Genomic DNA, 22,140 nt, shown 5'->3' on the forward strand with positions numbered 1-22,140 from the left:
TATCTCCCAAAAGTAATTAATGTAATGATAAAATGTTTTCGGGGAATGGAATTGTGGTCGAAAAGCCGAGATAAGTAAATTTTTGAAATTGATTACCAGTAAAATAATTTATTTCAACGGAAAACGGTAATGGAACGTTGTTTTTTCTTAAGCATGCATTTAAGTTTCAATTAAAAAGAAAAATTAATATCTGATCATTCAGACAAGTGATAACCTCAGTCTTATCGATACTTTTTAGGTCTTGATTCTAATCAAGACATTTTTGATTAATATCTGTTCCTTCAGTCTTCATTTTAATTAAGAATGTTAAGAAACTGTTTTACATTTTCAAAATCTGCACTAAGCAGAAACATATATAAAGGGGACCATAACTTTAGCTCAATCAGACATTTATTTATAATGATACTTCGAAAATAAAACGTAAATCATTAAAAGTTTGTATTCTTATTGTAATTAGAATAATACATTTTTTACAATCATTTATTGAAACGCGAGGCGCCCCCCTAAAAATTCCACCTACCCACAAGCACCTACAAGCACCCGGGCAAAGCATCTACCCAAAAGTACCCACAAGCACCCACAAGTACCTAAAAGCACCCACAAGTACCCACAAGTACCTACTAGTACCCACAAGTACCTACAAGCACCCACAAGTACCTACAAGCACCCACAAGTACCTACAAGCACCCACAAGTACCTACAAGCACCCACAAGTACCTACAAGCACCCACAAGTACCTACAAATACCTACAAATACCCACAATACCTACAAGCACCCACAATACCTACAAGCACCCACAAGCACTCAGAAGTACCTACAAGCACCCACAAGTACCCAGAAGTACCTACAAGCACCCACAAGTACCCAGAAGTACCTACAAGCACCCACAAGTACCTACAAGCACCCACAAGCACCCACAAGTACCTACAAGTACTCGGGGCAAGCCCTCACAAGTACCCGGGGCAAGCCCCCACAAGTACCCGGGGCAAGCACCCACAAGTACCCGGAGCAAGCACCCACAAGTACCCGGAGCAAGCACCCACAAGTACCTACAAATACCTACAAATACCCACAATACCTACAAGCACCCACAATACCTACAAGCACCCACAAGCACTCAGAAGTACCTACAAGCACCCACAAGTACCCAGAAGTACCTACAAGCACCCACAAGTACCCAGAAGTACCTACAAGCACCCACAAGTACCTACAAGCACCCACAAGCACCCACAAGTACCTACAAGTACTCGGGGCAAGCCCTCACAAGTACCCGGGGCAAGCCCCCACAAGTACCCGGGGCAAGCACCCACAAGTACCCGGAGCAAGCACCCACAAGTACCCGGAGCAAGCACCCACAAGTACCCGGAGCAAGCACCCACAAGTACCCGGGGCAAGAACCCACAAGTACCTACAAGCACCCACAAGTACCTACGAGTACCTACAAGTACTTACAAACACCCACAAGTACCTACATGAACCCACAAGTACCTACATGAACCCACAAGTACCCGGGGCAAGAACCCACAAGTACCTACAAGCACCCACAAGTACCTACGAGTACCTACAAGTACTTACAAACACCCACAAGTACCTACGAGTACCTACAAGTACTTACAAACACCCACAAGTACCTACGAGTACCTACAAGCACTCACAAGTACATACAAACACCCACAAGCACCTACAAACACCCACAAGCACCTACAAACACCCACAAGCACCTACAAACACCCACAAGCACCTACAAACAGCCACAAGCACCTACAAGCACCCACAAGTACCTACAAGCACCCACAAGTACCTACAAGCCCTCACAAGTACCTACAAGCACTCACAAGTACCCACAAGTACCTACAAGTACCTACAAGCACTCACAAGTACCCACAAGTACCTACAAGTACCTACAAGCACTCACAAGTACCTTCAAGTACCTACAAGCACTCACAAGTACCTTCAAGTACCTACATGAACCCACAAGTACCTACATGCACCCACAAGTACCTACAAGCACTCACAAGTACCTAATAGCACCCACAAGTACCTACAAGCACCCACAAGCACTCACAAGTACCCACAAGTACCCACAAGCACTCACAAGTACCCACAAGTACCTACAAGCACCCACAAGTACCTACAAGCACCCACAAGTACCTACAAGCACCCACAAGTACCTACAAGCACCCACAAGTACCTACAAGCACCCACAAGCACCCACAAGTTTCTACAAGCACCCACAAGCACTCACAAGTACCTACAAGCACTCACAAGTACCTACAAGCACTCACAAGTACCCACAAATACCTACATGCACCCACAAGTACCTACATGCACCCACAAGTACCTACATGCATCCACAAGTACCTACATGCACCCACAAGTACCTACATGCACCCACGAGTACCTACAAGCACCAACAAGTACCTACAAGCACCCACAAGTACCTAGAAGCACCCACAAGTACCTACATGCACCCACAAGTACCTAAATGCACCCACAAGTACCTAAATGCACCCACAAGTACCTAAATGCACCCACAAGTACCTAAATGCACCCACAAGTACCTACAAGCACCCACAAGTACCTACAAGCACCCACAAGTACCTGCAAACACCCACAAGCACCCACAAGTACCTACAAACACCCACAAGCACCCACAAGTACCTACAAACACCCACAAGCACCCACAAGTACCTACAAGTACCCACAAGAACCCACAAGTACCCACAAGAACCCACAAGTACCCACAAGAACCCACAAGTACCCACAAGAACCCACAAGTACCCACAAGAACCCACAAGTACCCACAAGAACCCACAAGTACCTACAAGTACCCACAAGAACCCACAAGTACCTACAAGTACCCACAAGAACCCACAAGTACCTACAAGTACCCACAAGAACCCACAAGTACCCACAAGAACCCACAAGTACCTACAAGCACCCACAAGTACCCACAAGCACCTACAAGTACCCACAAGCACCTACAAGTAACCACAAGTACCCATAAGCACCAACAAGTACCGACAAGCACCCACAAGCACCCACAAGTACCTACATGCACCCACAAGTACCCACAAGTACCTACAAACACCCACAAGAACCTACAAGCACCCACAAGTACCTACAAGCACCCACAAGGTAATCAAGTTTAAATAGCTTTAACCTAAACATAGAAAAGATAAAATGTCCATTAAGCTAGCTATTTGTTCCAAGAATTTGACTATAACCGCGGTAAAACGACCAAACTCGCTTCATACACTACATTACTCATGCTAAAATGTCGCAGGTTCCATAGTTTCAGGGTAAACCACGTAAGTCGGAGCATGTAATTAAAACTATGAAAAACAGTACTTAAACTTAATTTTTCTTGATGAAAAAAAATAGGCGCCAACTATGGATATGGGGCTTTCATTTAAGACCGTTTTCAAATCTATCTAACGTATAGTTATTTTTGTAAGGGTATGGACAAAATTTGTAACTTTGGAAAATTTCCCACGTTATTTCTATGGGAAATTTCCAGTTTTTCGTCAAAATCTGTGATTAATTTTATGGAAATGAAAACCACCCTTAGCAACTTTATTTTTTATAAAATTAACTAATTTATGGATCTCTTTGAAATTTTAACCACATATTAAGGGTCCGAATTGTAGTTCAGTGGATTTTTTTTGAACCAATTAGTACAATACAAAAAAAACTACATCCAAACAAAAAACCCTCCTTATACATTAAGAGCAGTATGAAGTCTTATCTAAGAGAGCTACCGCTCTCATAGAATTTTAGTTAAATCGACATTACGGCCTTGAACAAGGGGGAATAGCTCAGTGGTAGAGCATTCGACTGCAGATCGAGAGGTCCTTGGTTCAAACCCGAGTTCCCCCTGTAACAGCACGGATCATTCCGTTTATTTTAGTTAAATCGACATTACGGCCTTGAACAAGGGGGAATAGCTCAGAGGTAGAGCATTCGACTGCAGATCGAGAGGTCCTTGGTTCAAACCCGAGTTCCCCCTGTAACAGCACGGATTATTCCGTTTATTTTATTTAAATCGACATTTTTGGCTATGAACAAGTGGGATAGCTCAGTGGTAGAGCATTCGACTACAGATCTAGAGGTCCTTGGTTCAAACCCGAGTTCCCCATGAAACAGCACGGATCATTCCGATTATTTTATTTAAATCGACATTACGGCTATGAACAAGGGGGATAGCTCATTGGTAGAGCATTCGACTGAAGATCGAGAGGTCCTTGGTTCAAACCCGAGTTCCCCCTGTAACAGCACGGATCATTCCGTTTATTTTATTTAAATCGACATTTTTGGCTATGAACAAGTGGGATAGCTCAGTGGTAGAGCATTCGACTACAGATCGAGAGGTCCTTGGCTCAAACCCGAGTTCCCCCTGTAACAGCACGGATCATTCCGTTTATTTTATTTAAATCGACATTGCGGCCATGAACAAGGGGGATAGCTCAGTGGTAGAGCATTCGACTGCAGATCGTGAGGTCCTAGGTTCAAACCCGAGTTCCCCCTGTAACAGCACGGATCATTCCGTTTATTTTATTTAAATCGACATTTTGGCTATGAACAAGGGGGATAGCTCAGTGGTAGAGCATTCGACTACAGATCGAGAGGTCCTTGGTTCAAACCCGAGTTCTCCATGAAACAGCACGGATCATTCCGTTTATTTTATTTAAATCGACATTACGGCTATGAACAAGGGGGATAGCTCATTGGTAGAGCATTCGACTGCAGATCGAGAGGTCCTTGGCTCAAACCCGAGTTCCCCCTGTAACAGCACGGATCATTCCGTTTATTTTATTTAAATCGACATTGCGGCCGTGAACAAGGGGGATAGCTCAGTGGTAGAGCATTCGACTGCAGATCGAGAGGTCCTAGGTTCAAACCCGAGTTACCCCTGTAATAGCACGGATCATTCCGTTTATTTTAGTTAAATCGACATTACGGCTATGAACAAGGGGGATAGCTCAGTGGTAGAGCATTCGACTACAAATCGAGAGGTCCATGGTTCAAACCCTAGTTCCTCCTGTAACAGCACGGATCATTCCAATTATTTTAGTTAAATCGACATTACGGCCTTGAACAAAGGGGAATAGCTCAGTGGTAGAGCAATCGACTGCAGATCGAGAGGTCCTTGGTTCAAACCCGAGTTCCCCCTGTAACAGCACGGATCATTCCGTTTATTTTAGTTATATCGACATTACGGCTATGAACAAGGGGGATAGCTCAGTGGTAGAGCATTCGACTACAAATCGAGAGGTCCATGGTTCAAACCCGAGTTCCCCCTGTAACAGCACGGATCATTCCAATTATTTTAGTTAAATCGACATTACGGCCTTGAACAAGGGGGAATAGCTCAGTGGTAGAGCATTCGACTGCAGATCGAGAGGTCCTTGGTTCAAACCCGAGTTCCCCCTGTAACAGCACGGATCATTCCGTTTATTTTAGTTAAATCGACATTACGGCCTTGAACAAGGGGGAATAGCTCAGAGGTAGAGCATTCGACTGCAGATCGAGAGGTCCTTGGTTCAAACCCGAGTTCCCCCTGTAACAGCACGGATTATTCCGTTTATTTTAGTTAAATCGACTATACGGCTAGGAACAAGGAGGGATAGCTCGCATTCGACTGAAGATCGAGAGGTCCTTGGTTCAAACCCGAGTTCCCCCTGTAACAGCACGGATCATTCCGTTTATTTTATTTAAATCGACATTTTTGGCTATGAACAAGTGGGATAGCTCAGTGGTAGAGCATTCGACTACAGATCGAGAGGTCCTTGGCTCAAACCCGAGTTCCCCCTGTAACAGCACGGATCATTCCGTTTATTTTATTTAAATCGACATTGCGGCCATGAACAAGGGGGATAGCTCAGTGGTAGAGCATTCGACTGCAGATCGTGAGGTCCTAGGTTAAAACCCGAGTTCCCCCTGTAACAGCACGGATCATTCCAATTATTTTAGTTAAATCGACATTACGGCTAGGAACAAGGAGGGATAACTCGCATTCGGCTGCAGATCGAAAGGTCCTTGGTTCAAACCCGAGTTCCCCCTGTAACAGCACGGATCATTCCGTTTATTTTATTTAAATCGACATTACGGCTATGAACAAGGGGGCTAGCTCAGTGGTAGAGCATTCGACTACAAATCGAGAGGTCCTTGGTTCAAACCCGAGTTCCCCCTGTAACAGCACGGATCATTCCAATTATTTTAGTTAAATCGACATTACGGCTATGAACAAGGGGGATAGCTCAGTGGTAGAGCATTCGACTACAAATCGAGAGGTCCATGGTTCAAACCCGAGTTCCCCCTGTAACAGCACGGATCATTCCGTTTATTTTAGTTAAATCGACATTACGGCCTTGAACAAGGGGGAATAGCTCAGAGGTAGAGCATTCGACTGCAGATCGAGAGGTCCTTGGTTCAAACCCGAGTTCCCCCTGTAACAGCACGGATTATTCCGTTTATTTTAGTTAAATCGACATTACGGCTAGGAACAAGGAGGGATAGCTCGTATTCGACTGCAGATCGAGAGGTTCTTGGTTTAAACCCGAGTTCCCTGTAACAGCACGGATCATTCCGTTTATTTTAGTTAAATCGACATTGCGGCCATGAACAAGGGGGATAGGTCAGTGGTAGAGCATTCGACTGCAGATCGTGAGGTCCTAGGTTCAAACCCGAGTTCCCCCTGTAACAGCACGGATCATTCCAATTATTTTAGTTAAATCGACATTACGGCTAGGAACAAGGAGGGATAACTCGCATTCGGCTGCAGATCGAAAGGTCCTTGGTTCAAACCCGAGTTCCCCCTGTAACAGCACGGATCATTCCGTTTATTTTATTTAAATCGACATTACGGCTATGAACAAGGGGGATAGCTCAGTGGTAGAGCATTCGACTACAAATCGAGAGGTCCTTGGTTCAAACCCGAGTTCCCCCTGTAACAGCACGGATCATTCCAATTATTTTAGTTAAATCGACATTACGGCTATGAACAAGGGGGATAGCTCAGTGGTAGAGCATTCGACTACAAATCGAGAGGTCCATGGTTCAAACCCGAGTTCCCCCTGTAACAGCACGGATCATTCCAATTATTTTAGTTAAATCGACATTACGGCCTTGAACAAGGGGGAATAGCTCAGTGGTAGAGCATTCGACTGCAGATCGAGAGGTCCTTGGTTCAAACCCGAGTTCCCCCTGTAACAGCACGGATTATTCCGTTTATTTTAGTTAAATCGACATTACGGCTAGGAACAAGGAGGGATAGCTCGCATTCGACTGCAGATCGAGAGGTTCTTGGTTTAAACCCGAGTTCCCTGTAACAGCACGGATCATTCCGTTTATTTTAGTTAAATCGACATTTTGGCTATGAACAAGGGGGATAGCTCAGTGGTAGAGCATTCGACTACAGATCGAGAGGTCCTAGGTTCAAACCCGAGTTCCCCCTGTAACAGCACGGATCATTCCAATTATTTTAGTTAAATCGACATTACGGCTAGGAACAAGGAGGGATAACTCGCATTCGACTGCAGATCGAAAGGTCCTTGGTTCAAACCCGAGTTCCCCCTGTAACAGCACGGATCATTCCGTTTATTTTATTTAAATCGACATTACGGCTATGAACAAGGGGGATAGCTCAGTGGTAGAGCATTCGACTACAAATCGAGAGGTCCTTGGTTCAAACCCGAGTTCCCCCTGTAACAGCACGGATCATTCCAATTATTTTAGTTAAATCGACATTACGGCTATGAACAAGGGGGATAGCTCAGTGGTAGAGCATTCGACTACAAATCGAGAGGTCCATGGTTCAAACCCGAGTTCCCCCTGTAACAGCACGGATCATTCCAATTATTTTAGTTAAATCGACATTACGGCCTTGAACAAGGGGGAATAGCTCAGTGGTAGAGCATTCGACTTCAGATCGAGAGGTCCTTGGTTCAAACCCGAGTTCCCCCTGTAACAGCACGGATCATTCCGTTTATTTTAGTTAAATCGACATTACGGCCTTGAACAAGGGGGAATAGCTCAGTGGTAGAGCATTCGACTACAGATCGAGAGGTCCTTGGTTCAAACCCGAGTTCTCCATGAAACAGCACGGATCATTCCGTTTATTTTATTTAAATCGACATTGCGGCCATGAACAAGGGGGATAGCTCAGTGGTAGAGCATTCGACTACAAATCGAGAGGTCCTAGGTTCAAACCCGAGTTACCCCTGTAATAGCACGGATCATTCCGTTTATTTTAGTTAAATCGACATTACGGCTATGAACAAGGGGGATAGCTCAGTGGTAGAGCATTCGACTACAAATCGAGAGGTCCATGGTTCAAACCCGAGTTCCTCCTGTAACAGCACGGATCATTCCAATTATTTTAGTTAAATCGACATTACGGCCTTGAAGAAAGGGGAATAGCTCAGTGGTAGAGCATTCGACTGCAGATCGAGAGGTCCTTGGTTCAAACCCGAGTTCCCCCTGTAACAGCACGGATCATTCCGTTTATTTTAGTTAAATCGACATTACGGCTATGAACAAGGGGGATAGCTCAGTGGTAGAGCATTCGACTACAAAGCGAGAGGTCCATGGTTCAAACCCAAGTTCCCCCTGTAACAGCACGGATCATTCCAATTATTTTAGTTAAATCGACATTACGGCCCTGAACAAGGGGGAATAGCTCAGTGGTAGAGCATTCGACTGCAGATCGAGAGGTCCTTGGTTCAAACCCGAGTTCCCCCTGTAACAGCACGGATCATTCCGTTTATTTTAGTTAAATCGACATTACGGCTAGGAACAAGGAGGGATAGCTCGCATTCGACTGCAGATCGAGAGGTTCTTGGTTTAAACCCGAGTTCCCCCTGTAACAGCACGGATCATTCCGTTTATTTTAGTTAAATCGACATTTTGGCTATGAACAAGGGGGATAGCTCAGTGGTAGAGCATTCGACTACAGATCGAGAGGTCCTTGGTTCAAACCCGAGTTCCCCATGAAACAGCACGGATCATTCCGATTATTTTATTTAAATCGACATTACGGCTATGAACAAGGGGGATAGCTCATTGGTAGAGCATTCGACTGAAGATCGAGAGGTCCTTGGTTCAAACCCGAGTTCCCCCTGTAACAGCACGGATCATTCCGTTTATTTTATTTAAATCGACATTTTTGGCTATGAACAAGTGGGATAGCTCAGTGGTAGAGCATTCGACTACAGATCGAGAGGTCCTTGGTTCAAACCCGAGTTCCCCCTGTAACAGCACGGATCATTCCGTTTATTTTATTTAAATCGACATTGCGGCCATGAACAAGGGGGATAGCTCAGTGGTAGAGCATTCGACTGCAGATCGTGAGGTCCTAGGTTCAAACCCGAGTTCCCCCTGTAACAGCACGGATCATTCCAATTATTTTAGTTAAATCGACATTACGGCTAGGAACAAGGAGGGATAACTCGCATTCGGCTGCAGATCGAAAGGTCCTTGGTTCAAACCCGAGTTCCCCCTGTAACAGCACGGATCATTCCGTTTATTTTATTTAAATCGACATTACGGCTATGAACAAGGGGGATAGCTCAGTGGTAGAGCATTCGACTACAAATCGAGAGGTCCTTGGTTCAAATCCGAGTTCCCCCTGTAACAGCACGGATCATTCCAATTATTTTAGTTAAATCGACATTACGGCTATGAACAAGGGGGATAGCTCAGTTGTAGACCATTCGACTACAAATCGAGAGGTCCATGGTTCAAACCCGAGTTCCCCCTGTAACAGCACGGATCATTCCGTTTATTTTAGTTAAATCGACATTACGGCCTTGAACAAGGGGGAATAGCTCAGAGGTAGAGCATTCGACTGCAGATCGAGAGGTCCTTGGTTCAAACCCGAGTTCCCCCTGTAACAGAACGGATTATTCCGTTTATTTTAGTTAAATCGACATTACGGCTAGGAACAAGGAGGGATAGCTCGTATTCGACTGCAGATCGAGAGGTTCTTGGTTTAAACCCGAGTTCCCTATAACAGCACGGATCATTCCGTTTATTTTAGTTAAATCGACATTGCGGCCATGAACAAGGGGGATAGCTCAGTGGTAGAGCATTCGACTGCAGATCGTGAGGTCCTAGGTTCAAACCCGAGTTCCCCCTGTAACAGCACGGATCATTCCAATTATTTTAGATAAATCGACATTACGGCTAGGAACAAGGAGGGATAACTCGCATTCGGCTGCAGATCGAAAGGTCCTTGGTTCAAACCCGAGTTCCCCCTGTAACAGCACGGATCATTCCGTTTATTTTATTTAAATCGACATTACAGCTATGAACAAGGGGGATAGCTCAGTGGTAGAGCATTCGACTACAAATCGAGAGGTCCTTGGTTCAAACCCGAGTTCCCCCTGTAACAGCACGGATCATTCCAATTATTTTAGTTAAATCGACATTACAGCTATGAACAAGGGGGATAGCTCAGTGGTAGAGCATTCGACTACAAATCGAGAGGTCCATGGTTCAAACCCGAGTTCCCCCTGTAACAGCACGGATCATTCCAATTATTTTAGTTAAATCGACATTACGGCCTTGAACAAGGGGGAATAGCTCAGTGGTAGAGCATTCGACTGCAGATCGAGAGGTCCTTGGTTCAAACCCGAGTTCCCCCTGTAACAGCACGGATCATTCCGTTTATTTTAGTTAAATCGACATTACGGCCTTGAACAAGGGGGAATAGCTCAGAGGTAGAGCATTCGACTGCAGATCGAGAGGTCCTTGGTTCAAACCCGAGTTCCCCCTGTAACAGCACGGATTATTCCGTTTATTTTAGTTAAATCGACATTACGGCTAGGAACAAGGAGGGATAGCTCGCATTCGACTGCAGATCGAGAGGTTCTTGGTTTAAACCCGAGTTCCCTGTAACAGCACGGATCATTCCGTTTATTTTAGTTAAATCGACATTTTGGCTATGAACAAGGGGGATAGCTCATTGGTAGAGCATTCGACTACAGATCGAGAGGTCCTTGGTTCAAACCCGAGTTCCCCATGAAACCGCACGGATCATTCCGTTTATTTTATTTAAATCGACATTACGGCTATGAACAAGGGGGATAGCTCATTGGTAGAGCATTCGACTGCAGATCGAGAGGTCCTTGGTTCAAACCCGAGTTTCCCCTGTAACAGCACGGATCATTCCGTTTATTTTATTTAAATCGACATTTTGGCTATGAACAAGGGGGATAGCTCAGTGGTAGAGCATTCGACTACAGATCGAGAGGTCCTTGGTTCAAACCCGAGTTCTACATGAAACAGCACGGATCATTCCGTTTATTTTATTTAAATCGACATTACGGCTATGAACAAGGGGGATAGCTCATTGGTAGAGCATTCGACTGCAGATCGAGAGGTCCTTGGCTCAAACCCGAGTTCCCCCTGTAACAGCACGGATCATTCCGTTTATTTTATTTAAATCGACATTGCGGCCATGAACAAGGGGGATAGCTCAGTGGTAGAGCATTCGACTGCAGATCGAGAGGTCCTAGGTTCAAACCCGAGTTACCCCTGTAATAGCACGGATCATTCCGTTTATTTTAGTTAAATCGACATTACGGCTATGAACAAGGGGGATAGCTCAGTGGTAGAGCATTCGACTACAAATCGAGAGGTCCATGGTTCAAACCCGAGTTCCTCCTGTAACAGCACGGATCATTCCAATTATTTTAGTTAAATCGACATTACGGCCTTGAACAAAGGGGAATAGCTCAGTGGTAGAGCATTCGACTGCAGATCGAGAGGTCCTTGGTTGAAACCCGAGTTCCCCCTGTAACAGCACGGATCATTCCGTTTATTTTAGTTAAATCGACATTACGGCTATGAACAAGGGGGATAGCTCAGTGGTAGAGCATTCGACTACAAATCGAGAGGTCCATGGTTCAAGCCCGAGTTCCCCCTGTAACAGCACGGATCATTCCAATTATTTTAGTTAAATCGACATTACGGCCTTGAACAAGGGGGAATAGCTCAGTGGTAGAGCATTCGACTGCAGATCGAGAGGTCCTTGGTTCAAACCCGAGTTCCCCCTGTAACAGCACGGATCATTCCGTTTATTTTAGTTAAATCGACATTACGGCCTTGAACAAGGGGGAATAGCTCAGAGGTAGAGCATTCGACTGCAGATCGAGAGGTCCTTGGTTCAAACCCGAGTTCCCCCTGTAACAGCACGGATTATTCCGTTTATTTTAGTTAAATCGACATTACGGCTAGGAACAAGGAGGGATAGCTCGCATTCGACTGCAGATCGAGAGGTTCTTGGTTTAAACCCGAGTTCCCCCTGTAACAGCACGGATCATTCCGTTTATTTTAGTTAAATCGACATTTTGGCTATGAACAAGGGGGATAGCTCAGTGGTAGAGCATTCGACTACAGATCTAGAGGTCCTTGGTTCAAACCCGAGTTCCCGATGAAACAGCACGGATCATTCCGATTATTTTATTTAAATCGACATTACGGCTATGAACAAGGGGGATAGCTCATTGGTAGAGCATTCGACTACAGATCGAGAGGTCCTTGGCTCAAACCCGAGTTCCCCCTGTAACAGCACGGATCATTCCAATTATTTTAGTTAAATCGACATTACGGCTAGGAACAAGGAGGGATAGCTCGCATTCGACTGCAGATCGAGAGGTTCTTGGTTTAAACCCGAGTTCCCTGTAACAGCACGGATCATTCCGTTTATTTTAGTTAAATCGACATTTTGGCTATGAACAAGGGGGATAGCTCAGTGGTAGAGCATTCGACTACAGATCGAGAGGTCCTTGGTTCAAACCCGAGTTCCCCATGAAACAGCACGGATCATTCCGTTTATTTTAGTTAAATCGACATTACGGCCTTGAACAAGGGGGAATAGCTCAGAGGTAGAGCATTCGACTGCAGATCGAGAGGTCCTTGGTTCAAACCCGAGTTCCCCCTGTAACAGCACGGATCATTCCAATTATTTTAGTTAAATCGACATTACGGCTAGGAACAAGGAGGGATAACTCGCATTCGGCTGCAGATCGAAAGGTCCTTGGTTCAAACCCGAGTTCCCCCTGTAACAGCACGGATCATTCCGTTTATTTTATTTAAATCGACATTACGGCTATGAACAAGGGGGATAGCTCAGTGGTAGAGCATTCGACTACAAATCGAGAGGTCCATGGTTCAAACCCGGGTTCCCCCTGTAACAGCACGGATCATTCCAATTATTTTAGTTAAATCGACATTACGGTCTTGAACAAGGGGGAATAGCTCAGTGGTAGAGCATTCGACTGCAGATCGAGAGGTCCTTGGTTCAAACCCGAGTTCCCCATGAAACAGCACGGATCATTGCGTTTATTTTAGTTAAATCGACATTACGGCCTTGAACAAGGGGGAATAGCTCAGAGGTAGAGCATTCGACTGCAGATCGAGAGGTCCTTGGTTCAAACCCGAGTTCCCCCTGTAACAGCACGGATTATTCCGTTTATTTTAGTTAAATCGACATTACGGCTAGGAACAAGGAGGGATAGCTCGCATTCGACTGCAGATCGAGAGGTTCTTGGTTTAAACCCGAGTTCCCTGTAACAGCACGGATCATTCCGTTTATTTTAGTTAAATCGACATTTTGGCTATGAACAAGGGGGATAGCTCAGTGGTAGAGCATTCGACTGCAGATCGAGAGGTCCTTGGTTCAAACCCGAGTTCCCCCTGTAACAGCACGGATTATTCCGTTTATTTTAGTTAAATCGACATTACGGCTAGGAACAAGGAGGGATAGCTCGCATTCGACTGCAGATCGAGAGGTTCTTGGTTTAAACCCGAGTTCCCTGTAACAGCACGGATCATTCCGTTTATTTTAGTTAAATCGACATTTTGGCTATGAACAAGGGGGATAGCTCAGTGGTAGAGCATTCGACTACAGATCGAGAGGTCCTTGGTTCAAACCCGAGTTCCCCATGAAACAGCACGGATCATTCCGATTATTTTATTTAAATCGACATTACGGCTATGAACAAGGGGGATAGCTCATTGGTAGAGCATTCGACTGAAGATCGAGAGGTCCTTGGTTCAAACCCGAGTTCCCCCTGTAACAGCACGGATCATTCCGTTTATTTTATTTAAATCGACATTTTTGGCTATGAACAAGTGGGATAGCTCAGTGGTAGAGCATTCGACTACAGATCGAGAGGTCCTTGGCTCAAACCCGAGTTCCCCCTGTAACAGCACGGATCATTCCGTTTATTTTATTTAAATCGACATTGCGGCCATGAACAAGGGGGATAGCTCAGTGGTAGAGCATTCGACTGCAGATCGTGAGGTCCTAGGTTCAAACCCGAGTTCCCCCTGTAACAGCACGGATCATTCCAATTATTTTAGTTAAATCGACATTACGGCTAGGAACAAGGAGGGATAGCTCGCATTCGACTGCAGATCGAGAGGTTCTTGGTTTAAACCCGAGTTCCCTGTAACAGCACGGATCATTCCGTTTATTTTAGTTAAATCGACATTTTGGCTATGAACAAGGGGGATAGCTCAGTGGTAGAGCATTCGACTACAGATCGAGAGGTCCTTGGTTCAAACCCGAGTTCCCCATGAAACAGCACGGATCATTCCGTTTATTTTAGTTAAATCGACATTACGGCCTTGAACAAGGGGGAATAGCTCAGAGGTAGAGCATTCGACTGCAGATCGAGAGGTCCTTGGTTCAAACCCGAGTTCCCCCTGTAACAGCACGGATTATTCCGTTTATTTTAGTTAAATCGACATTACGGCTAGGAACAAGGAGGGATAGCTCGCATTCGACTGCAGATCGAGAGGTTCTTGGTTTAAACCCGAGTTCCCTGTAACAGCACGGATCATTCCGTTTATTTTAGTTAAATCGACATTTTGGCTATGAACAAGGGGGATAGCTCAGTGGTAGAGCATTCGACTGCAGATCGAGAGGTCCTTGGTTCAAACCCGAGTTCCCCCTGTAACAGCACGGATTATTCCGTTTATTTTAGTTAAATCGACATTACGGCTAGGAACAAGGAGGGATAGCTCGCATTCGACTGCAGATCGAGAGGTTCTTGGTTTAAACCCGAGTTCCCTGTAACAGCACGGATCATTCCGTTTATTTTAGTTAAATCGACATTTTGGCTATGAACAAGGGGGATAGCTCAGTGGTAGAGCATTCGACTACAGATCGAGAGGTCCTTGGTTCAAACCCGAGTTCCCCATGAAACAGCACGGATCATTCCGTTTATTTTAGTTAAATCGACATTACGGCCTTGAACAAGGGGGAATAGCTCAGAGGTAGAGCATTCGACTGCAGATCGAGAGGTCCTTGGTTCAAACCCGAGTTCCCCCTGTAACAGCACGGATCATTCCAATTATTTTAGTTAAATCGACATTACGGCTAGGAACAAGGAGGGATAACTCGCATTCGGCTGCAGATCGAGAGGTTCTTGGTTTAAACCCGAGTTCCCTGTAACAGCACGGATCATTCCGTTTATTTTATTTAAATCGACATTACGGCTATGAACAAGGGGGATAGCTCAGTGGTAGAGCATTCGACTACAAATCGAGAGGTCCTTGGTTCAAACCCGAGTTCCCCCTGTAACAGCACGGATCATTCCAATTATTTTAGTTAAATCGACATTACGGCTATGAACAAGGGGGATAGCTCAGTGGTAGAGCATTCGACTACAAATCGAGAGGTCCATGGTTCAAACACGAGTTCCCCCTGTAACAGCACGGATCATTCCAATTATTTTAGTTAAATCGACATTACGGCCTTGAACAAGGGGGAATAGCTCAGTGGTAGAGCATTCGACTGCAGATCGAGAGGTCCTTGGTTCAAACCCGAGTTCCCCCTGTAACAGCACGGATCATTCCGTTTATTTTAGTTAAATCGACATTACGGCCTTGAACAAGGGGGAATAGCTCAGAGGTAGAGCATTCGACTGCAGATCGAGAGGTCCTTGGTTCAAACCCGAGTTCCCCCTGTAACAGCACGGATTATTCCGTTTATTTTAGTTAAATCGACATTACGGCTAGGAACAAGGAGGGATAGCTCGCATTCGACTGCAGATCGAGAGGTTCTTGGTTTAAACCCGAGTTCCCTGTAACAGCACGGATCATTCCGTTTATTTTAGTTAAATCGACATTTTGGCTATGAACAAGGGGGATAGCTCAGAGGTAGAGCATTCGACTGCAGATCGAGAGGTCCTTGGTTCAAACCCGAGTTCCCCCTGTAACAGCACGGATTATTCCGTTTATTTTAGTTAAATCGACATTACGGCTAGGAACAAGGAGGGATAGCTCGCATTCGACTGCAGATCGAGAGGTTCTTGGTTTAAACCCGAGTTCCCTGTAACAGCACGGATCATTCCGTTTATTTTAGTTAAATCGACATTTTGGCTATGAACAAGGGGGATAGCTCAGTGGTAGAGCATTCGACTACAGATCGAGAGGTCCTTGGTTCAAACCCGAGTTCCCCATGAAACAGCACGGATCATTCCGTTTATTTTAGTTAAATCGACATTACGGCCTTGAACAAGGGGGAATAGCTCAGAGGTAGAGCATTCGACTGCAGATCGAGAGGTCCTTGGTTCAAACCCGAGTTCCCCCTGTAACAGCACGGATTATTCCGTTTATTTTAGTTAAATCGACATTACGGCTAGGAACAAGGAGGGATAGCTCGCATTCGACTGCAGATCGAGAGGTTCTTGGTTTAAACCCGAGTTCCCTGTAACAGCACGGATCATTCCGTTTATTTTAGTTAAATCGACATTTTGGCTATGAACAAGGGGGATAGCTCAGTGGTAGAGCATTCGACTGCAGATCGAGAGGTCCTTGGTTCAAACCCGAGTTCCCCCTGTAACAGCACGGATTATTCCGTTTATTTTAGTTAAATCGACATTACGGCTAGGAACAAGGAGGGATAGCTCGCATTCGACTGCAGATCGAGAGGTTCTTGGTTTAAACCCGAGTTCCCTGTAACAGCACGGATCATTCCGTTTATTTTAGTTAAATCGACATTTTGGCTATGAACAAGGGGGATAGCTCAGTGGTAGAGCATTCGACTACAGATCGAGAGGTCCTTGGTTCAAACCCGAGTTCCCCATGAAACAGCACGGATCATTCCGTTTATTTTAGTTAAATCGACATTACGGCCTTGAACAAGGGGGAATGGCTCAGAGGTAGAGCATTCGACTGCAGATCGAGAGGTCCTTGGTTCAAACCCGAGTTCCCCCTGTAACAGCACGGATTATTCCGTTTATTTTAGTTCAATCGACATTACGGCTAGGAACAAGGAGGGATAGCTCGCATTCGACTGCAGATCGAGAGGTTCTTGGTTTAAACCCGAGTTCCCTGTAACAGCACGGATCATTCCGTTTATTTTAGTTAAATCGACATTTTGGCTATGAACAAGGGGGATAGCTCAGTGGTAGAGCATTCGACTACAGATCGAGAGGTCCTTGGTTCAAACCCGAGTTCCCCATGAAACAGCACGGATCATTCCGTTTATTTTATTTAAATCGACATTACGGCTATGAACAAGGGGGATAGCTCATTGGTAGAGCATTCGACTGCAGATCGAGAGGTCCTTGGTTCAAACCCGAGTTCCCCCTGTAACAGCACGGATCATTCCAATTATTTTAGTTAAATCGACATTACGGCTAGGAACAAGGAGGGATAGCTCGCATTCGACTGCAGATCGAGAGGTTCTTGGTTTAAACCCGAGTTCCCTGTAACAGCACGGATCATTCCGTTTATTTTAGTTAAATCGACATTTTGGCTATGAACAAGGGGGATAGCTCAGTGGTAGAGCATTCGACTACAGATCGAGAGGTCCTTGGTTCAAACCCGAGTTCCCCATGAAACAGCACGGATCATTCCGTTTATTTTAGTTAAATCGACATTACGGCCTTGAACAAGGGGGAATGGCTCAGAGGTAGAGCATTCGACTGCAGTACGAGAGGTCCTTGGTTCAAACCCGAGTTCCCCCTGTAACAGCACGGATTATTCCGTTTATTTTAGTTCAATCGACATTACGGCTAGGAACAAGGAGGGATAGCTCGCATTCGACTGCAGATCGAGAGGTTCTTGGTTTAAACCCGAGTTCCCTGTAACAGCACGGATCATTCCGTTTATTTTAGTTAAATCGACATTTTGGCTATGAACAAGGGGGATAGCTCAGTGGTAGAGCATTCGACTACAGATCGAGAGGTCCTTGGTTCAAACCCGAGTTCCCCATGAAACAGCACGGATCATTCCGTTTATTTTATTTAAATCGACATTACGGCTATGAACAAGGGGGATAGCTCATTGGTAGAGCATTCGACTGCAGATCGAGAGGTCCTTGGTTCAAACCCGAGTTCCCCCTGTAACAGCACGGATCATTCCAATTATTTTAGTTAAATCGACATTACGGCTATGAACAAGGGGGATAGCTCAGTGGTAGAGCATTCGACTACAAATCGAGAGGTCCATGGTTCAAACCCGAGTTCCCCCTGTAACAGCACGGATCATTCCAATTATTTTAGTTAAATCGACATTACGGCCTTGAACAAGGGGGAATAGCTCAGTGGTAGAGCATTCGACTGCAGATCGAGAGGTCCTTGGTTCAAACCCGAGTTCCCCCTGTAACAGCACGGGTCATTCCGTTTATTTTAGTTAAATCGACATTACGGCCTTGAACAAGGGGGAATAGCTCAGAGGTAGAGCATTCGACTGCAGATCGAGAGGTCCTTGGTTCAAACCCGAGTTCCCCCTGTAACAGCACGGATTATTCCGTTTATTTTAGTTAAATCGACATTACGGCTAGGAACAAGGAGGGATAGCTCGCATTCGACTGCAGATCGAGAGGTTCTTGGTTTAAACCCGAGTTCCCTGTAACAGCACGGATCATTCCGTTTATTTTAGTTAAATCGACATTTTGGCTATGAACAAGGGGGATAGCTCAGTGGTAGAGCATTCGACTGCAGATCGAGAGGTCCTTGGTTCAAACCCGAGTTCCCCCTGTAACAGCACGGATTATTCCGTTTATTTTAGTTAAATCGACATTACGGCTAGGAACAAGGAGGGATAGCTCGCATTCGACTGCAGATCGAGAGGTTCTTGGTTTAAACCCGAGTTCCCTGTAACAGCACGGATCATTCCGTTTATTTTAGTTAAATCGACATTTTGGCTATGAACAAGGGGGATAGCTCAGTGGTAGAGCATTCGACTACAGATCGAGAGGTCCTTGGTTCAAACCCGAGTTCCCCATGAAACAGCACGGATCATTCCGTTTATTTTAGTTAAATCGACATTACGGCCTTGAACAAGGGGAATAGCTCAGAGGTAGAGCATTCGACTGCAGATCGAGAGGTCCTTGGTTCAAACCCGAGTTCCCCCTGTAACAGCACGGATTATTCCGTTTATTTTAGTTAAATCGACATTACGGCTAGGAACAAGGAGGGATAGCTCGCATTCGACTGCAGATCGAGAGGTTCTTGGTTTAAACCCGAGTTCCCTGTAACAGCACGGATCATTCCGTTTATTTTAGTTAAATCGACATTTTGGCTATGAACAAGGGGGATAGCTCAGTGGTAGAGCATTCGACTGCAGATCGAGAGGTCCTTGGTTCAAACCCGAGTTCCCCCTGTAACAGCACGGATTATTCCGTTTATTTTAGTTAAATCGACATTACGGCTAGGAACAAGGAGGGATAGCTCGCATTCGACTGCAGATCGAGAGGTTCTTGGTTTAAACCCGAGTTCCCTGTAACAGCACGGATCATTCCGTTTATTTTAGTTAAATCGACATTTTGGCTATGAACAAGGGGGATAGCTCAGTGGTAGAGCATTCGACTACAGATCGAGAGGTCCTTGGTTCAAACCCGAGTTCCCCATGAAACAGCACGGATCATTCCGTTTATTTTAGTTAAATCGACATTACGGCCTTGAACAAGGGGGAATAGCTCAGAGGTAGAGCATTCGACTGCAGATCGAGAGGTCCTTGGTTCAAACCCGAGTTCCCCCTGTAACAGCACGGATTATTCCGTTTATTTTAGTTCAATCGACATTACGGCTAGGAACAAGGAGGGATAGCTCGCATTCGACTGCAGATCGAGAGGTTCTTGGTTTAAACCCGAGTTCCCTGTAACAGCACGGATCATTCCGTTTAGTTAAATCGACATTTTGGCTATGAACAAGGGGGATAGCTCAGTGGTAGAGCATTCGACTACAGATCGAGAGGTCCTTGGTTCAAACCCGAGTTCCCCATGAAACAGCACGGATCATTCCGTTTATTTTATTTAAATCGACATTACGGCTATGAACAAGGGGGATAGCTCATTGGTAGAGCATTCGACTGCAGATCGAGAGGTCCTTGGTTCAAACCCGAGTTCCCCCTGTAACAGCACGGATCATTCCGTTTATTTTACTTAAATCGACATTTTGGCTATGAACAAGGGGGATAGCTCAGTGGTAGAGCATTCGACTACGGATCGAGAGGTCCTTGGTTCAAACCCGAGTTCCCCATGAAACAGCACGGATCATTCCAATTATTTTAGTTAAATCGACATTACGGCCTTGAACAAAGGGGAATAGCTCAGTGGTGGAGCATTCGACTGCAGATCGAGAGGTCCTTGGTTCAAACCCGAGTTCCCCCTGTAACAGCACGGATCATTCCGTTTATTTTATTTAAATCGACATTTTTGGCTATGAACAAGGGGGATAGCTCAGTGGTAGAGCATTCGACTACAGATCGCGAGGTCCTTGGCTCAAACCCGAGTTCCTCCTGTAACAGCACGGATCATTCCGTTTATTTTATTTAAATCGACATTGCGGCCATGAACAAGGGGGATAGCTCAGTGGTAGAGCATTCGACTGCAGATCGTGAGGTCCTAGGTTCAAACCCGAGTTTCCCCTGTAACAGCACGGATCATTCCGTTTATTTTAGTTAAATCGACATTACGGCCTTGAACAAGGGGGAATAGCTCAGAGGTAGAGCATTCGACTGCAGATCTAGAGGTCCTTGGTTCAAACCCGAGGTCCCCCTGTAACAGCACGGATTATTCCGTTTATTTAAGTTAAATCGACATTACGGCTAGGAACAAGGAGGGATAGCTCGCATTCGACTGCAGATCGAGAGGTTCTAGGTTTAAACCCGAGTTCCCTGTAACAGCACGGATCAATCCGTTTATTTTAGTTAAATCGACATTTTGGCTATGAACAAGGGGGATAGCTCAGTGGTAGAGCATTCGACTACAGATCGAGAGGTCCTTGGTTCAAACCCGAGTTCCCCATGAAACAGCACGGATCATTCCGTTTATTTTATTTAAATCGACATTACGGCTATGAACAAGGGGGATAGCTCATTGGTAGAGCATTCGACTGCAGATCGAGAGGTCCTTGGTTCAAACCCGAGTTCCCCCTGTAACAGCACGGATCATTCCGTTTATTTTATTTAAATCGACATTTTGGCTATGAACAAGGGGGATAGCTCAGTGGTAGAGCATTCGACTACAGATCGAGAGGTCCTTGGTTCAAACCCGAGTTCCCCCTGTAACAGCACGGATCATTCCGTTTATTTTATTTAAATCGACATTGCGGCCATGAACAAGGGGGATAGCTCAGTGGTAGAGCATTCGACTGCAGATCGAGAGGTCCTAGGTTCAAACCCGAGTTACCCCTGTAATAGCACGGATCATTCCGTTTATTTTAGTTAAATCGACATTACGGCTATGAACAAGGGGGATAGCTCAGTGGTAGAGCATTCGACTACAAATCGAGAGGTCCATGGTTCAAACCCGAGTTCCCCCTGTAACAGAACGGATCATTCCAATTATTTTAGTTAAATCGACATTACGGCCTTGAACAAAGGGGAATAGCTCAGTGGTAGAGCATTCGACTGCAGATCGAGAGGTCCTTGGTTCAAACCCGAGTTCCCCCTGTAACAGCACGGATCATTCCGTTTATTTTATTTAAATCGACATTTTTGGCTATGAACAAGGGGGATAGCTCAGTGGTAGAGCATTCGACTACAGATCGCGAGGTCCTTGGCTCAAACCCGAGTTCCCCCTGTAACAGCACGGATCATTCCAATTATTTTAGTTAAATCGACATTACGGCTAGGAACAAGGAGGGATAACTCGCATTCGGCTGCAGATCGAA

The 22,140-nt window shown here is 45.4% G+C and overlaps 80 non-coding genes across 80 annotated transcripts; all 80 read left to right on the forward strand.

Moving 5' to 3' along the window:
* Window positions 1-3,808: 3,808 nt before the first annotated feature.
* On the forward strand, window positions 3,809-3,880 carry TRNAC-GCA (transfer RNA cysteine (anticodon GCA)). The gene has a single exon. It is a non-coding gene; the product is annotated as a tRNA-Cys (tRNA).
* Window positions 3,881-3,938: 58 nt separating this feature from the next.
* TRNAC-GCA (transfer RNA cysteine (anticodon GCA)) lies at window positions 3,939-4,010 on the forward strand. Its single transcript has one exon. It is a non-coding gene; the product is annotated as a tRNA-Cys (tRNA).
* A 58-nt stretch (window positions 4,011-4,068) lies between these two features.
* Window positions 4,069-4,142, forward strand: TRNAC-ACA (transfer RNA cysteine (anticodon ACA)). Its single transcript has one exon. It is a non-coding gene; the product is annotated as a tRNA-Cys (tRNA).
* Window positions 4,143-4,327: 185 nt separating this feature from the next.
* On the forward strand, window positions 4,328-4,399 carry TRNAC-ACA (transfer RNA cysteine (anticodon ACA)). Its single transcript has one exon. It is a non-coding gene; the product is annotated as a tRNA-Cys (tRNA).
* Window positions 4,400-4,585: 186 nt separating this feature from the next.
* Window positions 4,586-4,657, forward strand: TRNAC-ACA (transfer RNA cysteine (anticodon ACA)). Its single transcript has one exon. It is a non-coding gene; the product is annotated as a tRNA-Cys (tRNA).
* A 315-nt stretch (window positions 4,658-4,972) lies between these two features.
* On the forward strand, window positions 4,973-5,044 carry TRNAC-ACA (transfer RNA cysteine (anticodon ACA)). Its single transcript has one exon. It is a non-coding gene; the product is annotated as a tRNA-Cys (tRNA).
* A 187-nt stretch (window positions 5,045-5,231) lies between these two features.
* TRNAC-ACA (transfer RNA cysteine (anticodon ACA)) lies at window positions 5,232-5,303 on the forward strand. The gene has a single exon. It is a non-coding gene; the product is annotated as a tRNA-Cys (tRNA).
* A 58-nt stretch (window positions 5,304-5,361) lies between these two features.
* TRNAC-GCA (transfer RNA cysteine (anticodon GCA)) lies at window positions 5,362-5,433 on the forward strand. The gene has a single exon. It is a non-coding gene; the product is annotated as a tRNA-Cys (tRNA).
* A 58-nt stretch (window positions 5,434-5,491) lies between these two features.
* On the forward strand, window positions 5,492-5,563 carry TRNAC-GCA (transfer RNA cysteine (anticodon GCA)). Its single transcript has one exon. It is a non-coding gene; the product is annotated as a tRNA-Cys (tRNA).
* A 179-nt stretch (window positions 5,564-5,742) lies between these two features.
* TRNAC-ACA (transfer RNA cysteine (anticodon ACA)) lies at window positions 5,743-5,814 on the forward strand. The gene has a single exon. It is a non-coding gene; the product is annotated as a tRNA-Cys (tRNA).
* A 307-nt stretch (window positions 5,815-6,121) lies between these two features.
* TRNAC-ACA (transfer RNA cysteine (anticodon ACA)) lies at window positions 6,122-6,193 on the forward strand. The gene has a single exon. It is a non-coding gene; the product is annotated as a tRNA-Cys (tRNA).
* A 57-nt stretch (window positions 6,194-6,250) lies between these two features.
* TRNAC-ACA (transfer RNA cysteine (anticodon ACA)) lies at window positions 6,251-6,322 on the forward strand. The gene has a single exon. It is a non-coding gene; the product is annotated as a tRNA-Cys (tRNA).
* Window positions 6,323-6,380: 58 nt separating this feature from the next.
* Window positions 6,381-6,452, forward strand: TRNAC-GCA (transfer RNA cysteine (anticodon GCA)). Its single transcript has one exon. It is a non-coding gene; the product is annotated as a tRNA-Cys (tRNA).
* A 426-nt stretch (window positions 6,453-6,878) lies between these two features.
* On the forward strand, window positions 6,879-6,950 carry TRNAC-ACA (transfer RNA cysteine (anticodon ACA)). The gene has a single exon. It is a non-coding gene; the product is annotated as a tRNA-Cys (tRNA).
* A 57-nt stretch (window positions 6,951-7,007) lies between these two features.
* On the forward strand, window positions 7,008-7,079 carry TRNAC-ACA (transfer RNA cysteine (anticodon ACA)). Its single transcript has one exon. It is a non-coding gene; the product is annotated as a tRNA-Cys (tRNA).
* A 58-nt stretch (window positions 7,080-7,137) lies between these two features.
* Window positions 7,138-7,209, forward strand: TRNAC-GCA (transfer RNA cysteine (anticodon GCA)). The gene has a single exon. It is a non-coding gene; the product is annotated as a tRNA-Cys (tRNA).
* A 176-nt stretch (window positions 7,210-7,385) lies between these two features.
* On the forward strand, window positions 7,386-7,457 carry TRNAC-ACA (transfer RNA cysteine (anticodon ACA)). Its single transcript has one exon. It is a non-coding gene; the product is annotated as a tRNA-Cys (tRNA).
* Window positions 7,458-7,635: 178 nt separating this feature from the next.
* On the forward strand, window positions 7,636-7,707 carry TRNAC-ACA (transfer RNA cysteine (anticodon ACA)). Its single transcript has one exon. It is a non-coding gene; the product is annotated as a tRNA-Cys (tRNA).
* Window positions 7,708-7,764: 57 nt separating this feature from the next.
* Window positions 7,765-7,836, forward strand: TRNAC-ACA (transfer RNA cysteine (anticodon ACA)). Its single transcript has one exon. It is a non-coding gene; the product is annotated as a tRNA-Cys (tRNA).
* A 188-nt stretch (window positions 7,837-8,024) lies between these two features.
* Window positions 8,025-8,095, forward strand: TRNAC-ACA (transfer RNA cysteine (anticodon ACA)). The gene has a single exon. It is a non-coding gene; the product is annotated as a tRNA-Cys (tRNA).
* Window positions 8,096-8,153: 58 nt separating this feature from the next.
* Window positions 8,154-8,226, forward strand: TRNAC-ACA (transfer RNA cysteine (anticodon ACA)). The gene has a single exon. It is a non-coding gene; the product is annotated as a tRNA-Cys (tRNA).
* Window positions 8,227-8,282: 56 nt separating this feature from the next.
* Window positions 8,283-8,354, forward strand: TRNAC-ACA (transfer RNA cysteine (anticodon ACA)). Its single transcript has one exon. It is a non-coding gene; the product is annotated as a tRNA-Cys (tRNA).
* A 58-nt stretch (window positions 8,355-8,412) lies between these two features.
* On the forward strand, window positions 8,413-8,484 carry TRNAC-GCA (transfer RNA cysteine (anticodon GCA)). Its single transcript has one exon. It is a non-coding gene; the product is annotated as a tRNA-Cys (tRNA).
* A 57-nt stretch (window positions 8,485-8,541) lies between these two features.
* On the forward strand, window positions 8,542-8,613 carry TRNAC-ACA (transfer RNA cysteine (anticodon ACA)). The gene has a single exon. It is a non-coding gene; the product is annotated as a tRNA-Cys (tRNA).
* A 58-nt stretch (window positions 8,614-8,671) lies between these two features.
* Window positions 8,672-8,743, forward strand: TRNAC-GCA (transfer RNA cysteine (anticodon GCA)). The gene has a single exon. It is a non-coding gene; the product is annotated as a tRNA-Cys (tRNA).
* A 178-nt stretch (window positions 8,744-8,921) lies between these two features.
* On the forward strand, window positions 8,922-8,993 carry TRNAC-ACA (transfer RNA cysteine (anticodon ACA)). The gene has a single exon. It is a non-coding gene; the product is annotated as a tRNA-Cys (tRNA).
* A 187-nt stretch (window positions 8,994-9,180) lies between these two features.
* TRNAC-ACA (transfer RNA cysteine (anticodon ACA)) lies at window positions 9,181-9,252 on the forward strand. Its single transcript has one exon. It is a non-coding gene; the product is annotated as a tRNA-Cys (tRNA).
* Window positions 9,253-9,559: 307 nt separating this feature from the next.
* TRNAC-ACA (transfer RNA cysteine (anticodon ACA)) lies at window positions 9,560-9,631 on the forward strand. Its single transcript has one exon. It is a non-coding gene; the product is annotated as a tRNA-Cys (tRNA).
* A 187-nt stretch (window positions 9,632-9,818) lies between these two features.
* On the forward strand, window positions 9,819-9,890 carry TRNAC-GCA (transfer RNA cysteine (anticodon GCA)). Its single transcript has one exon. It is a non-coding gene; the product is annotated as a tRNA-Cys (tRNA).
* A 426-nt stretch (window positions 9,891-10,316) lies between these two features.
* Window positions 10,317-10,388, forward strand: TRNAC-ACA (transfer RNA cysteine (anticodon ACA)). The gene has a single exon. It is a non-coding gene; the product is annotated as a tRNA-Cys (tRNA).
* A 57-nt stretch (window positions 10,389-10,445) lies between these two features.
* On the forward strand, window positions 10,446-10,517 carry TRNAC-ACA (transfer RNA cysteine (anticodon ACA)). The gene has a single exon. It is a non-coding gene; the product is annotated as a tRNA-Cys (tRNA).
* Window positions 10,518-10,575: 58 nt separating this feature from the next.
* Window positions 10,576-10,647, forward strand: TRNAC-GCA (transfer RNA cysteine (anticodon GCA)). The gene has a single exon. It is a non-coding gene; the product is annotated as a tRNA-Cys (tRNA).
* Window positions 10,648-10,705: 58 nt separating this feature from the next.
* Window positions 10,706-10,777, forward strand: TRNAC-GCA (transfer RNA cysteine (anticodon GCA)). The gene has a single exon. It is a non-coding gene; the product is annotated as a tRNA-Cys (tRNA).
* Window positions 10,778-10,953: 176 nt separating this feature from the next.
* On the forward strand, window positions 10,954-11,025 carry TRNAC-ACA (transfer RNA cysteine (anticodon ACA)). Its single transcript has one exon. It is a non-coding gene; the product is annotated as a tRNA-Cys (tRNA).
* A 186-nt stretch (window positions 11,026-11,211) lies between these two features.
* TRNAC-ACA (transfer RNA cysteine (anticodon ACA)) lies at window positions 11,212-11,283 on the forward strand. The gene has a single exon. It is a non-coding gene; the product is annotated as a tRNA-Cys (tRNA).
* Window positions 11,284-11,598: 315 nt separating this feature from the next.
* On the forward strand, window positions 11,599-11,670 carry TRNAC-ACA (transfer RNA cysteine (anticodon ACA)). Its single transcript has one exon. It is a non-coding gene; the product is annotated as a tRNA-Cys (tRNA).
* A 187-nt stretch (window positions 11,671-11,857) lies between these two features.
* TRNAC-ACA (transfer RNA cysteine (anticodon ACA)) lies at window positions 11,858-11,929 on the forward strand. The gene has a single exon. It is a non-coding gene; the product is annotated as a tRNA-Cys (tRNA).
* Window positions 11,930-11,987: 58 nt separating this feature from the next.
* TRNAC-GCA (transfer RNA cysteine (anticodon GCA)) lies at window positions 11,988-12,059 on the forward strand. The gene has a single exon. It is a non-coding gene; the product is annotated as a tRNA-Cys (tRNA).
* A 58-nt stretch (window positions 12,060-12,117) lies between these two features.
* Window positions 12,118-12,189, forward strand: TRNAC-GCA (transfer RNA cysteine (anticodon GCA)). Its single transcript has one exon. It is a non-coding gene; the product is annotated as a tRNA-Cys (tRNA).
* Window positions 12,190-12,496: 307 nt separating this feature from the next.
* On the forward strand, window positions 12,497-12,568 carry TRNAC-ACA (transfer RNA cysteine (anticodon ACA)). The gene has a single exon. It is a non-coding gene; the product is annotated as a tRNA-Cys (tRNA).
* A 176-nt stretch (window positions 12,569-12,744) lies between these two features.
* On the forward strand, window positions 12,745-12,816 carry TRNAC-ACA (transfer RNA cysteine (anticodon ACA)). The gene has a single exon. It is a non-coding gene; the product is annotated as a tRNA-Cys (tRNA).
* Window positions 12,817-12,874: 58 nt separating this feature from the next.
* On the forward strand, window positions 12,875-12,946 carry TRNAC-GCA (transfer RNA cysteine (anticodon GCA)). Its single transcript has one exon. It is a non-coding gene; the product is annotated as a tRNA-Cys (tRNA).
* A 178-nt stretch (window positions 12,947-13,124) lies between these two features.
* Window positions 13,125-13,196, forward strand: TRNAC-ACA (transfer RNA cysteine (anticodon ACA)). Its single transcript has one exon. It is a non-coding gene; the product is annotated as a tRNA-Cys (tRNA).
* A 188-nt stretch (window positions 13,197-13,384) lies between these two features.
* TRNAC-GCA (transfer RNA cysteine (anticodon GCA)) lies at window positions 13,385-13,456 on the forward strand. Its single transcript has one exon. It is a non-coding gene; the product is annotated as a tRNA-Cys (tRNA).
* Window positions 13,457-13,632: 176 nt separating this feature from the next.
* On the forward strand, window positions 13,633-13,704 carry TRNAC-GCA (transfer RNA cysteine (anticodon GCA)). Its single transcript has one exon. It is a non-coding gene; the product is annotated as a tRNA-Cys (tRNA).
* Window positions 13,705-13,880: 176 nt separating this feature from the next.
* On the forward strand, window positions 13,881-13,952 carry TRNAC-ACA (transfer RNA cysteine (anticodon ACA)). The gene has a single exon. It is a non-coding gene; the product is annotated as a tRNA-Cys (tRNA).
* A 187-nt stretch (window positions 13,953-14,139) lies between these two features.
* On the forward strand, window positions 14,140-14,211 carry TRNAC-ACA (transfer RNA cysteine (anticodon ACA)). Its single transcript has one exon. It is a non-coding gene; the product is annotated as a tRNA-Cys (tRNA).
* Window positions 14,212-14,516: 305 nt separating this feature from the next.
* Window positions 14,517-14,588, forward strand: TRNAC-ACA (transfer RNA cysteine (anticodon ACA)). The gene has a single exon. It is a non-coding gene; the product is annotated as a tRNA-Cys (tRNA).
* A 58-nt stretch (window positions 14,589-14,646) lies between these two features.
* Window positions 14,647-14,718, forward strand: TRNAC-GCA (transfer RNA cysteine (anticodon GCA)). The gene has a single exon. It is a non-coding gene; the product is annotated as a tRNA-Cys (tRNA).
* A 176-nt stretch (window positions 14,719-14,894) lies between these two features.
* On the forward strand, window positions 14,895-14,966 carry TRNAC-GCA (transfer RNA cysteine (anticodon GCA)). The gene has a single exon. It is a non-coding gene; the product is annotated as a tRNA-Cys (tRNA).
* A 176-nt stretch (window positions 14,967-15,142) lies between these two features.
* On the forward strand, window positions 15,143-15,214 carry TRNAC-ACA (transfer RNA cysteine (anticodon ACA)). Its single transcript has one exon. It is a non-coding gene; the product is annotated as a tRNA-Cys (tRNA).
* A 58-nt stretch (window positions 15,215-15,272) lies between these two features.
* On the forward strand, window positions 15,273-15,344 carry TRNAC-GCA (transfer RNA cysteine (anticodon GCA)). Its single transcript has one exon. It is a non-coding gene; the product is annotated as a tRNA-Cys (tRNA).
* Window positions 15,345-15,520: 176 nt separating this feature from the next.
* On the forward strand, window positions 15,521-15,592 carry TRNAC-ACA (transfer RNA cysteine (anticodon ACA)). The gene has a single exon. It is a non-coding gene; the product is annotated as a tRNA-Cys (tRNA).
* Window positions 15,593-15,649: 57 nt separating this feature from the next.
* TRNAC-ACA (transfer RNA cysteine (anticodon ACA)) lies at window positions 15,650-15,721 on the forward strand. Its single transcript has one exon. It is a non-coding gene; the product is annotated as a tRNA-Cys (tRNA).
* Window positions 15,722-15,779: 58 nt separating this feature from the next.
* Window positions 15,780-15,851, forward strand: TRNAC-GCA (transfer RNA cysteine (anticodon GCA)). The gene has a single exon. It is a non-coding gene; the product is annotated as a tRNA-Cys (tRNA).
* Window positions 15,852-15,909: 58 nt separating this feature from the next.
* On the forward strand, window positions 15,910-15,981 carry TRNAC-GCA (transfer RNA cysteine (anticodon GCA)). Its single transcript has one exon. It is a non-coding gene; the product is annotated as a tRNA-Cys (tRNA).
* Window positions 15,982-16,405: 424 nt separating this feature from the next.
* Window positions 16,406-16,477, forward strand: TRNAC-ACA (transfer RNA cysteine (anticodon ACA)). Its single transcript has one exon. It is a non-coding gene; the product is annotated as a tRNA-Cys (tRNA).
* Window positions 16,478-16,535: 58 nt separating this feature from the next.
* TRNAC-GCA (transfer RNA cysteine (anticodon GCA)) lies at window positions 16,536-16,607 on the forward strand. Its single transcript has one exon. It is a non-coding gene; the product is annotated as a tRNA-Cys (tRNA).
* Window positions 16,608-16,783: 176 nt separating this feature from the next.
* On the forward strand, window positions 16,784-16,855 carry TRNAC-GCA (transfer RNA cysteine (anticodon GCA)). Its single transcript has one exon. It is a non-coding gene; the product is annotated as a tRNA-Cys (tRNA).
* A 176-nt stretch (window positions 16,856-17,031) lies between these two features.
* On the forward strand, window positions 17,032-17,103 carry TRNAC-ACA (transfer RNA cysteine (anticodon ACA)). The gene has a single exon. It is a non-coding gene; the product is annotated as a tRNA-Cys (tRNA).
* Window positions 17,104-17,161: 58 nt separating this feature from the next.
* TRNAC-GCA (transfer RNA cysteine (anticodon GCA)) lies at window positions 17,162-17,233 on the forward strand. Its single transcript has one exon. It is a non-coding gene; the product is annotated as a tRNA-Cys (tRNA).
* Window positions 17,234-17,409: 176 nt separating this feature from the next.
* Window positions 17,410-17,481, forward strand: TRNAC-ACA (transfer RNA cysteine (anticodon ACA)). The gene has a single exon. It is a non-coding gene; the product is annotated as a tRNA-Cys (tRNA).
* Window positions 17,482-17,786: 305 nt separating this feature from the next.
* Window positions 17,787-17,858, forward strand: TRNAC-ACA (transfer RNA cysteine (anticodon ACA)). The gene has a single exon. It is a non-coding gene; the product is annotated as a tRNA-Cys (tRNA).
* A 306-nt stretch (window positions 17,859-18,164) lies between these two features.
* Window positions 18,165-18,236, forward strand: TRNAC-ACA (transfer RNA cysteine (anticodon ACA)). Its single transcript has one exon. It is a non-coding gene; the product is annotated as a tRNA-Cys (tRNA).
* Window positions 18,237-18,422: 186 nt separating this feature from the next.
* TRNAC-ACA (transfer RNA cysteine (anticodon ACA)) lies at window positions 18,423-18,494 on the forward strand. Its single transcript has one exon. It is a non-coding gene; the product is annotated as a tRNA-Cys (tRNA).
* Window positions 18,495-18,552: 58 nt separating this feature from the next.
* TRNAC-GCA (transfer RNA cysteine (anticodon GCA)) lies at window positions 18,553-18,624 on the forward strand. Its single transcript has one exon. It is a non-coding gene; the product is annotated as a tRNA-Cys (tRNA).
* A 58-nt stretch (window positions 18,625-18,682) lies between these two features.
* TRNAC-GCA (transfer RNA cysteine (anticodon GCA)) lies at window positions 18,683-18,754 on the forward strand. The gene has a single exon. It is a non-coding gene; the product is annotated as a tRNA-Cys (tRNA).
* A 176-nt stretch (window positions 18,755-18,930) lies between these two features.
* On the forward strand, window positions 18,931-19,002 carry TRNAC-GCA (transfer RNA cysteine (anticodon GCA)). The gene has a single exon. It is a non-coding gene; the product is annotated as a tRNA-Cys (tRNA).
* A 176-nt stretch (window positions 19,003-19,178) lies between these two features.
* Window positions 19,179-19,250, forward strand: TRNAC-ACA (transfer RNA cysteine (anticodon ACA)). The gene has a single exon. It is a non-coding gene; the product is annotated as a tRNA-Cys (tRNA).
* Window positions 19,251-19,555: 305 nt separating this feature from the next.
* On the forward strand, window positions 19,556-19,627 carry TRNAC-GCA (transfer RNA cysteine (anticodon GCA)). The gene has a single exon. It is a non-coding gene; the product is annotated as a tRNA-Cys (tRNA).
* Window positions 19,628-19,803: 176 nt separating this feature from the next.
* TRNAC-ACA (transfer RNA cysteine (anticodon ACA)) lies at window positions 19,804-19,875 on the forward strand. Its single transcript has one exon. It is a non-coding gene; the product is annotated as a tRNA-Cys (tRNA).
* Window positions 19,876-19,933: 58 nt separating this feature from the next.
* On the forward strand, window positions 19,934-20,005 carry TRNAC-GCA (transfer RNA cysteine (anticodon GCA)). Its single transcript has one exon. It is a non-coding gene; the product is annotated as a tRNA-Cys (tRNA).
* A 171-nt stretch (window positions 20,006-20,176) lies between these two features.
* TRNAC-ACA (transfer RNA cysteine (anticodon ACA)) lies at window positions 20,177-20,248 on the forward strand. Its single transcript has one exon. It is a non-coding gene; the product is annotated as a tRNA-Cys (tRNA).
* Window positions 20,249-20,434: 186 nt separating this feature from the next.
* TRNAR-ACG (transfer RNA arginine (anticodon ACG)) lies at window positions 20,435-20,506 on the forward strand. Its single transcript has one exon. It is a non-coding gene; the product is annotated as a tRNA-Arg (tRNA).
* Window positions 20,507-20,694: 188 nt separating this feature from the next.
* TRNAC-ACA (transfer RNA cysteine (anticodon ACA)) lies at window positions 20,695-20,766 on the forward strand. The gene has a single exon. It is a non-coding gene; the product is annotated as a tRNA-Cys (tRNA).
* Window positions 20,767-21,201: 435 nt separating this feature from the next.
* On the forward strand, window positions 21,202-21,273 carry TRNAC-ACA (transfer RNA cysteine (anticodon ACA)). Its single transcript has one exon. It is a non-coding gene; the product is annotated as a tRNA-Cys (tRNA).
* Window positions 21,274-21,459: 186 nt separating this feature from the next.
* Window positions 21,460-21,531, forward strand: TRNAC-ACA (transfer RNA cysteine (anticodon ACA)). Its single transcript has one exon. It is a non-coding gene; the product is annotated as a tRNA-Cys (tRNA).
* Window positions 21,532-21,717: 186 nt separating this feature from the next.
* TRNAC-ACA (transfer RNA cysteine (anticodon ACA)) lies at window positions 21,718-21,789 on the forward strand. Its single transcript has one exon. It is a non-coding gene; the product is annotated as a tRNA-Cys (tRNA).
* A 58-nt stretch (window positions 21,790-21,847) lies between these two features.
* Window positions 21,848-21,919, forward strand: TRNAC-GCA (transfer RNA cysteine (anticodon GCA)). Its single transcript has one exon. It is a non-coding gene; the product is annotated as a tRNA-Cys (tRNA).
* Window positions 21,920-21,977: 58 nt separating this feature from the next.
* On the forward strand, window positions 21,978-22,049 carry TRNAC-ACA (transfer RNA cysteine (anticodon ACA)). The gene has a single exon. It is a non-coding gene; the product is annotated as a tRNA-Cys (tRNA).
* Window positions 22,050-22,140: the final 91 nt, after the last annotated feature.

This window comes from Phalangium opilio, unplaced genomic scaffold, assembly GCF_054372755.1.
Source record: "Phalangium opilio isolate 3A_F unplaced genomic scaffold, DU_Popi_V2 ptg000078l_1, whole genome shotgun sequence".
Classification (NCBI taxonomy): domain Eukaryota; kingdom Metazoa; phylum Arthropoda; class Arachnida; order Opiliones; family Phalangiidae; genus Phalangium; species Phalangium opilio.